This window comes from Halichoerus grypus, chromosome 12 (genome assembly GCF_964656455.1).
Source record: "Halichoerus grypus chromosome 12, mHalGry1.hap1.1, whole genome shotgun sequence".
In the NCBI taxonomy this organism is placed as follows: Eukaryota; Metazoa; Chordata; class Mammalia; order Carnivora; family Phocidae; genus Halichoerus; species Halichoerus grypus.
In genome coordinates this window covers 92,168,744-92,177,912 of record NC_135723.1, presented here as the reverse complement: position 1 = coordinate 92,177,912, position 9,169 = coordinate 92,168,744, and the positions used below count along the sequence as shown (strand labels likewise).

At 53.6% G+C, this 9,169-nt stretch overlaps 1 long non-coding RNA gene across 1 annotated transcript; it reads left to right on the top strand.

Annotated features, from left to right (window-relative positions):
• The first annotated feature begins 377 nt into the window (after positions 1-377).
• On the top strand, positions 378-9,169 carry LOC118551366 (uncharacterized). Its single transcript, XR_004925141.2, has 3 exons — positions 378-490; positions 7,311-7,508; positions 8,803-9,169. It is a non-coding gene; the product is annotated as an uncharacterized LOC118551366 (long non-coding RNA).

Here is a 9,169-nt window from a genome sequence, read left to right as displayed (position 1 = left end):
TGTTCTTGCAGTTCACGCACAGCTCCCACCTCGGGGGTGGCCTTGAGCCCGGGGTCTGTGCCTCAGGTGCCCCTGCTCGGCCCGGGCATGCTCTCTCTTCCTCTCAGGGCTCACGTCCTGCCCGGACTCAGTGCCTCACCTAAAACCCGGCTCCCACCCGGGTGGCGCAGCGCAGGGGCAGGGGGCGGAGCACACGGGGCAGGGGGCGGGGCTGCGCTCCAGAGCCACGCCTCCGAGCACCGCCCCTTCCCCCCGCCCCCGCCCACGCCGGCGTCCTCTCCTGCGGCCTCGCGCCCGCTCCGTCCCGCCGCGGACCCCGCCTCCGGGAAGGCGCCCGGCGTTCCCCTTTCCGCCTCAGGCGTCCTGGCGGGGAACGCCGAGGAGCGACGGCCCGCGTTACCCTTACACAGGGTCGCCATCTAGTGACAGCAGAATGTACTGCTGCGTGCAGACGTGAAGCCGGTCGCCGGTACAAGTTTGGAAGGTTCTGGTTAGTGCGGCAACGCTTTGGGGTGGGGACTGGACCCACTCCCAGGCCCTGGGGTTGGGGGGAGGCTGATGGGTGGCCCTTCGCTCGCCTGCACCCGCGGCCCGGGGGCCCCCTCCGCAGAGGAAGGCGGGCCTGGGCCACATCTGAGGAGGGCCTCGTGTGCACAGTAGCCCGGGCTTCGGAAGGAGAGGCCGGCGGCGCCAGTGGGGTTAGCTCCGAGAGCCCGCCCTGGCGGAAGACCTGTCTGCGGGTTGGTCTGGCTTAGCGAAGCCCGCTCTGTGTCGGGGGCGGGGAACGGTGTGCGGGGAGACAGGGCACCGGAGGGAGCTCCGCCAGCTCCGACCAGGCCTGCCCTCCCGGAGCGCCAGCTGCAGAAGACAGGGCAGGGGGGGACAGAACTCCTAGGTTCCTGGAAAGGCCTCCGGGACAGCCAGCTCTCACACTTGCTGCAGCGCAGACCCAAGGAACAAGCGCGCTCTGCGGCACACATCCAGGTGGGGACAAGACTCCAGTCGCCTATTTGTAGACAGCCCCGAAACTTTACTAGGGGTTTTCTTGCATCCCCCCAGGTTGGCTTCGTGGAGGGAGCGTGTTACGGGACGGAGTACCGGGTCCAAACTCAGGTTGGGCTGCTCGCTGCTGGAAAATCAGTCCTCGAGAGACAAGTGATGGTGGGAAAGGAAAGGTCATTTTACTCAGTAAGCAGGCAACTGGGAAGCTGGTGGACTAATGTCTCAAAGACCATCTTCTCCCTCCAGGCGAAGCCAGAGGATTTTAGAGGGGAAGGGAAAGGGGAGAGGGGAGAGAAGGGGGCTGCATGCTGGAGAAGGAGGTGTCCAGGTGCTTAGTCCTATGTCGTCGGCATGATCCTGAACAGACTCGCTGGCATCTGCGGAAGCTGACCTTATCTTCTGAGAAAGTCTGGTCCTTCACCCCCAAGGCCAGTGGTCTGCAAATCTCAAAGAAAGTTAGTCCTGCTACAGATCAAGGGACTAAGGGGATAAGTGCCTTAATAGCAGCAGATGCAAACTGAGGACAGAGAGAGCGATCAGAGCTGCCATGTATGTTTGTGCAGGTTGCTCACTGCACAAGGGCACCTGGTGGCGGTGGAGGAGTGGGCACCAGGCACTGGGATCTGGAACTCAGCCCTTACCTGATCACAAAGCCATGCAACCTGGCAAGGGCTGTGTCGGCCAAGAGGAAGGGGAGCCCTCTTCAGATTCACCTGCTCTCCAAGAGCCTGCCCACAGGGGCCCCCTTTTCTTTCTCAGACACAGAGAGGGGCAGGCTGCAGCCCTTGGGGAGTTAGGTGACTGTCTTTGGAGAAAAGGCTCCTGCATGGAGTCCCAGCCCAGGATTCTTTGGTTTCTGTGGGCCACAGTCACCTCGCTTCTCCCACAAGTAGAAACTCCCTTGGAGGTCCACTGTGTGTTAGCCAGAGGGCCAAACCTTTTCTGGTGTTTGTGGTCTCCGTCAGGGGCACTGCTGGGGAACAATGTCAGTGTTCTTGTAGAAGCCTGGTATTTGATTATAAAGTTTTTTAGGCAGAAAACATGTATTTGCACTGTTTTGTTGACTCTGGCCTGGTTCCCTAAGCCAAGCTGTGAACAGCCTGCCCCAGTTTCTCTTGTTCCCAGAATCCTTTAGGTGCAAAGACACACCTCTAGACTGAAAGGTCAGTAGAGTCCCAGTGGACAAAGAGTAAGGAGGCCCCAAAGGTGAGTTTATGTTTCTTCCATCTGGTCTATAAAATCTGAGCAGTTAAGGACTTTTTGATGTTGGAAATGGTTGAGGTGTTTCCTCCTGGTCTACCAGAGGACCAGGGGAAACATACACATTTCCTCAGGCTGCTGCAAGAAAGTACTACAGCCTCGGTGGCCTGGACCACAGAAATGTACTGTCTCACACGTCTGGAGACGAGAAGTCCAAGATCCACCAGTCATCAGGACTGGCACCTTCTGAGGGCTCTCAGGGAGAACCTGCTCCTGGCCTCTCTCCCAGCTTCCAGTGCTTTGCTGGCGATCTCTGATGGGTTTTGGCTTGTAGACACATCACACCCATCTGCCTTTATGTTCACGTAGCATTCTCCCAGGATGCATGTCTGTGTCCAGATCTCCCCTTTTCATAATTACCCAGTTATACTGGATGAGGGCCGCCCCCCATGGCCTCACCGTGACTAATGACATCTCCAAAGAAGGTCACATTCTGAGGTGCTGGGGGTTGGGGTTTCAACATACGAATTTGGGAGGACACAATTCAACTGAGGCCCTTAAGAACCCGAAACAAGATGGCGGTAAAGCCCTCATCTTCTACCCACTGCTGTGGTGACATGAAAAGGGATGTGGGAGGGAGGGGACGTTCAGCTCATAAAAGCCGCAAGAAAGTTTTTCTTTCTGCATCAGGTTTGTATTAGGATTGTGTTCTTATCCCCAGGTAAACAATAAAATCTCCAAGACAGACAGACAAGCCAGACAATCTCTTCCTTATGTGTTCCCAGACCATAAGGGAGAGGGAGGTTTCAATAACCAGAGTAGGCCGGGAGCTGCCTCAGTAGCCAGGGACAGGCACGTCCGTAGAAGGCCTCGCAGACCTGGCCTGCCCGAGCCGTCGCAGCACGTTGTCCCTTTGGCTTTTCACATCATAAGTTTTCTTAATCATCATCGTGAAGGTCTCCTTAAGGTTAACCATAACTTAAATGCTTGTGTTAGTTGATGGGTTTTGCTTGCAGAAATGTCCTAATTCTGGCTGCAAATCAGTGTTTAATTCCCCAGCATGGTGGCCAGAGGGGCTGTCATGCTATCTGAGTCATGGCATTTGAGTTATTTAAATCTGTCACATATAAAGTGATCCACAATCCGGGTTTGGGGCTTGGGTGAGGCAGGTGGAGAAGAGCCTGCCGCAGATGGCCTGGGAACGCCTCACGGGCAGAGATGCGGTGAAATCAAGAAGCCACTGGTTAGAGCTTCATCCTGTAGACCAGAGGGCCTTATGTGGCTGTTCGTGGGTGGCCTATAATCTCTGACCCCCTAAAACTGAAAACTGAAAAGGTGTGTATTTTACTACAGGGGGGAGAATATTGCCAGCTTTGATGCACTCTCAAAGGAACCTCTATCGAGAACGACTGACTTGACTCTCATCCCCTCACACATCTTTATAGTAAAACAGTAAATTCAGTTTTCTTCTAACGGGTAGAAGTTCATCACGAAATTTAGAACCATTAGCAAAGGGAGCAAGACCTTTAAACTTGACAGTGGTCCATCTCCCGGTTTGGACCTTGAATTTCCTGTCAAGGTTATATATATGGACTTATAATTTGGAATGTGAGGGTAGGTTCTTGTGGCCATGAATTGGCATATGTTGTGGTCCCCTGTGGCCTGGGGTCTCTGATGGGTCCCCACTAGTAGAAGTGTCTAGTCCTTTATGGAGAAGCGGGGACCTTGATGGAGCCCATGGACTTGGTCCCAAGATTGTTAGGGATGTAAGGCCCTTCCCCCAGCAGTTTGCCTCTGTGGAGGGTTTTTGTTCATGTCAGCTAGAGTTGAGTGGCAGATGACTTCTACTTGGGCCAAAGGATTCACATGTTTATAATTAGGACAGAAACTCATCCAATACTCTCTCTCTCTATGTGTGTCATGCTCCCACTTGTCTGGCCCTCCTCCAACCACTGTACCCTATTACATATATATGGATATTATATATATTTATAATGGATAATATTCATGGTACATAGTAGGGAGAGTTCTGTCTGCATCACAAAAAGGACAACCGGATATCACCTTTTACAGAAATAAAATAGGAAGTTTGAGCAAACTGTTTCAACTATTTTCTTTAGTAGATTTCCTTTACAGCCAGAGATCAATAGCCTCCCCCTCAGATGTCACTTCTTCACTAACTCACAGATCTGGCTTTTACTTTGGGGACAGAAGCTTCTTTTTCTCGACTTGCTTGCATTTTCTCTTCAATGTCCTCTAGAAAGCTTGGGTCATTTTGACACACACGTCCAGTGCCCCGGGAAGATCTCCGCCTTACCGTGTGCTCTGACCATCTCTCTCTGGCCTTCCCTCTCCTTGTATTTGACAGGCTGGCAATCATGTAATGCTCACTACCATGCAGCACTGTACAGCGTCTGCCCAAATATTCTGGCTGTTTGGAAAGCGTTTGCACAATAGCACCGAGAGTGTGGCCCGAGGACACCCCCTCCCCGGCCGAGCCTTATGCCGCAGAGTCAGCATCAGTGTGTCTTATTGTCCAGTGCTCCTGGTCTCCGTCAAATGCCATGCTCATTACCTGTCTTGTTAACTTGGGCCACAGAAGGTCCTTACAACTCCCACTTTTGGGGCAGTGAGGGGATTTCAGGCTCTTTCTGGGCCATCTTTGGTCAGATGGGAAGGGTCTACACCTTGAGGGCGGTCCCAACAGGTGCAGGAGAGGTTTTCATGAACGTCCATGGTCAAGCAATGTCCCGGCTGTGGGCTTCCCCTGCTCATGCCAGTCTTGGGTCGTTGGGACCCCTGAGGCATGGCTGGCTCTGTGGGTGAGAGGTGGGGTCAGACTCCTGAGGCCCTAGAGAAAAGGGACGTGTGGTTTGGATGAAAGCCTGAGGGAAGATCTGGCCGTGAGGTGTGCTGCCATGGGGACTGGCAGGGAGGAGTGGCCATGACGGGGGTGGGCGTGCAGCATGTGGAGCTTACCTGAATTCTGGGGCTATTCCCTTGTGAGGGGAGAGGGTGTCCCTGGGGAGTCACAGTGTTCACGCAGGACCCTCCTTTCTCTCACATGGACAAGTGCTCGAGTGTTCGAGGCCCTTCCCCCATCTGAGACGGGTCTCAGGAAGCGGGCCCACCGATGTTGGGGTGAGCAGAGGGGGCTGAGGGCACAGCTAGAGGCAGGTGAGAGGGCGCCATCACAGATGCAGAACAGGATTGAGAACAGGGCCTAGGAGGGCAGGGAACTCCGTGCCTCGGCCAGGTGACCCCACGCCTCAGCCAGGTGACCCCACAGCTCGAGCAGGCAGAGGCAGCCAGGTCAGTTCAGTTCTGATGGAGCCAATTTCAGGGCCCAAGACAGTCAGGGGAGACCGAGCCCCAGTTGGTGGTGGGGCTGCTAAGGCCTTGTATCTGCTCTTTCATTCCAAGCAGCCCAGAGCTGCCCATTGGCTCCAGCATGCTGTCTATCCTGGCACCAGGTGGCCCAGCTTCCCTGGGAGGACGCATCTTTCAGATCCAGGCGGAACCAGAATCAGGAGGGTCTTTGGCCTCACTGAGCTCTGCACGATCCAGCCTGGAGTGGGTACTCGGGGTCTTGCAGAAAGATGCCCCACATCTTCTCTGTAATGAGTCACCCATTGGGGCCCCGGGCACAGGGTCCAGCAGAGGGGCCTTGACCAGGGTGCGCACCAGCGGCTCGGACTGGGACCGGCTTAGCCCAGGGGTGGCACTCACCTAGACTCTAACGTGAGTGAGGATTGAGCCCCCCTGGAGCGGAGCACCTCGTCACACCTGCTCCTGACTGCGATCAGGAAACAAGGCCAGTGGGTAGGAGTAGTCTGATTCCCAGTTAGCACTCTTACTCTCCTACTGACTCATTACCAAAAAAGAGGGATTTTCTGCTTCTTCCCCTTCACGGGACAGTTAGACTTTTTTGTCCTGAAAATGATAGCGTTCCTGGCCCCCAGGGAGAGTTGAGTGTTTTATTTTTAAAAGTCTAGGCTTATAAAATAATCATAACACAGGAGATTTGGGATAGAGGAGGACTCTGGATTGAGTCCAAAGAACAGCCCAAGGATGGAGGATACCGGGTGGGGACCGGTGTTCCCACAGTGCCAGAGAGCTGCTCCCAAAGGGCAGGGAGGGCGCAGGGCCTCCCACTGGGGATGAGGGGGTGATCGGAGGGGTGTGGAGGCTGCCTCTGGACGGTGTCGCTCTGCAAGGACACCCAGGAGGAGGAGTCTGACACTCACGCACAAAGGCTGTATTAGTCAGGGTTCTTCAGAGAAATCTGAATCAATAGGAGATATCTTAGACTTTCTCAGCCTCTCTAATTGGGTGAGCCAATTCCTTATATATATTAAAAGGAATAATATATAGGGGCGCCTGGGTGGCTCAGATGGTTAAGCGTCTGCCTACGGCTCAGGTCATGATCCCAGGGTCCTGGGATTGAGTCCCGCATCATGCTCCCTGCTCCTTGGGAGCCTGCTTCTCCCTCTGCCTCTCTCTCTTTCTCTCTCTCTCTCTGTCTCTCATGAATAAATAAATAAAATCTTTAAAAAAAAAAAAAAAAGGAATGATATATATTACGTAATCTTATAAGGAAGTAGCTCGCCCAATGATAGAGGCTAAAAATTTCCAAGGTCTGAAGTCAGCAGGCTGGAGACCCACTAGGCCAAATTTGGGGCCCCCCTCACCAAGGTGCTCCTGGGCGTTTACTGTTTTCAGACTCCAGTGATGGGGGTCTCCCCTCAGCCTGATGGAGTCTTTTACACACTTGTGATGTGAGGGGATGGTGGGTGCTTCTCTGAGTCTCGTGTCCCCTGCCTCCCTTGTCCATTCTCCCCCTGGTCTCCTGGGGCTTACACCTGCCCCTGGGCAGATTGTTTCAAATGCTGAGCCCCAGATGCACAGAGGTCAGCTAAGGTGGGGGCCGTTATCCACAGGAGAGCTAGGTCTGCCCCAGATGTTACTAAGTTGGGGCTATCTATTCACACACACACACACACTCACACACACGTCACTCATGACCCAGCATGCACGCACTGCTCTCCACAGGAACAGTTCTAGGGGTGGAGCTCCCAGCAAGAGAGGATCTCTGTTTTGACTTGCAGAAAGCAAGCAGCTGATGACTCAGGGAGATGTTTGCCTGCTGTTCTCGGCGTCTCCTTGGATGAGCTTGCATGCCTCCGGGTGGGATGTCTTCTCGATCCCTGTGGCAGCTGTACCCACACACCTTTAGTTCCTGCACGGGAGCCGTGTGAGTCTCTACCCTGCCCAGGCTACTGAAGGTGGATCGTCCACTGAATGAGGTAGGAACAGGACTGCCTGTCACTCCCAGTTGTTGGCTGAGCTCTCAGAGAGCAACAGAGACAAGGCCAGGGGGTGCGGAGTGAGTGTGTAGCTGGAGGAACTTGAAAGCTAGGCCTAGCCTGCTGAATAACTGGGTCAGCACCTCGACCTCAGCCCAGCTCATGACTCGCATGGACCAGATCAGCTAGAGACTGGGAGTGAAGCCTCCGGGGCACCAAGAGGGAGGGACTAGGGGAGCCAGAAGCAGGAAAGGGGGAGAGAAGAGGAGTTTGGGAGTCAGAGATGCGTGACGGCATCCTGGCCTTCCCACTCAGGAGTCATGGGATCCTGGGCTCTCTGACTCCGTTTCCTCACCCCTGCAGTAGGAATTCTGGTGCCTTCCTCCCAGTTATGACAAAGTAAACAGACGCAACAGCCGGATGCCACATACGAACTTGATTGCGGCCTGGTTTGAAAAAAATTGGGGACATTTAAACAGGATCTCTTTAGTATCGTCTGGTATGGAGTAATTGCTCAGTTGCTGGTTTGGGAATGGTATTGTACTTATTTAGGACAACATGATTTCTTAGGAAATGCGCGCTGCAGTATTTGAGGGCGAAGTTTCCTAAGGTCTGCGGCACACTGACATGGTTCAGCAACCAAAAGTGTGTTTGTGTGGAGACAGGCAAACAAAATGGTGAAATGCTAACTGCTGAAGCTAGGAGGAAAGGATTCAAGTGTTCACTGCTGATTCTTTCCATTTTTTCTTAATGTTGAAAATGTGTCAAAAATGGGGGAGAACAAGAATAAATGAGCAAGATATGCCAACCCCCCTACACAATGCCCGTTTAGCAGTCTTTATTTTATAAATATTCACTAAGCCACTGGGGGCGACATCAGCTGAACATGCTAGATACTGTTCTGGGAGCACAGCAATGATTTCTAGAAGGCCAGAGACAAACATTAAACAATAAAACAAGTATATGAACTTGTTAACCAAAGAGAGTGCTGAAGTGCCCTGAAGACCGTCCCCAGGTGAGGGACAGGGGACGCGGGGGGTGGGAGTTCCTCTGAGCCTCTGAGCAGGTGGAATGTGAGCCGAGGATGGACCGGGCCAGGGAGCCAGCCATGCAGAAACTACACCTCCTCCTCCCATCTGTGTGTCCAGGAGCCCTAGAAGGGCTCAGGATGCCAGAGGGGACATCAGCCAAGAGCCTGGGGGGTGGGGGGTGGGGGGTAGGGATGTTGGCTTCCTCCCTGGGAGAAACCAGCCATGATTTAGTTTATGCTTTTGTAACTCTTGGGTCTGTTCAGACAAGTCAGATACCATCACTCTCCCTGGACCAGTGAACTCCATGGTGTGGGGGCAGGAAGAAGGGACAAGGGTGCCTGCTCAGCCACTTTCTGGAAGCAGCCCAGGATCTGGAACTGGCCCCAGAGGCAGCCCTTTACACAGCCCCTGAGACTGGTAAAGACACTTCCCGGTAACACGATTCACAAATGGAGGTGTGTTCAACTTCATTCATAACTGAAGAAATGCAAGTTGAAATTTTGTATTTTCACCCATCAAATTGGTAAAGACTAAATAATTGATAACATCCAGTGCTGAGGGGGCTGTGGGGAACAGCCCCTCATCTGTGGTTCCTTCAGCTTCTCGCGGAGAATTTGGGGAATTTTGACA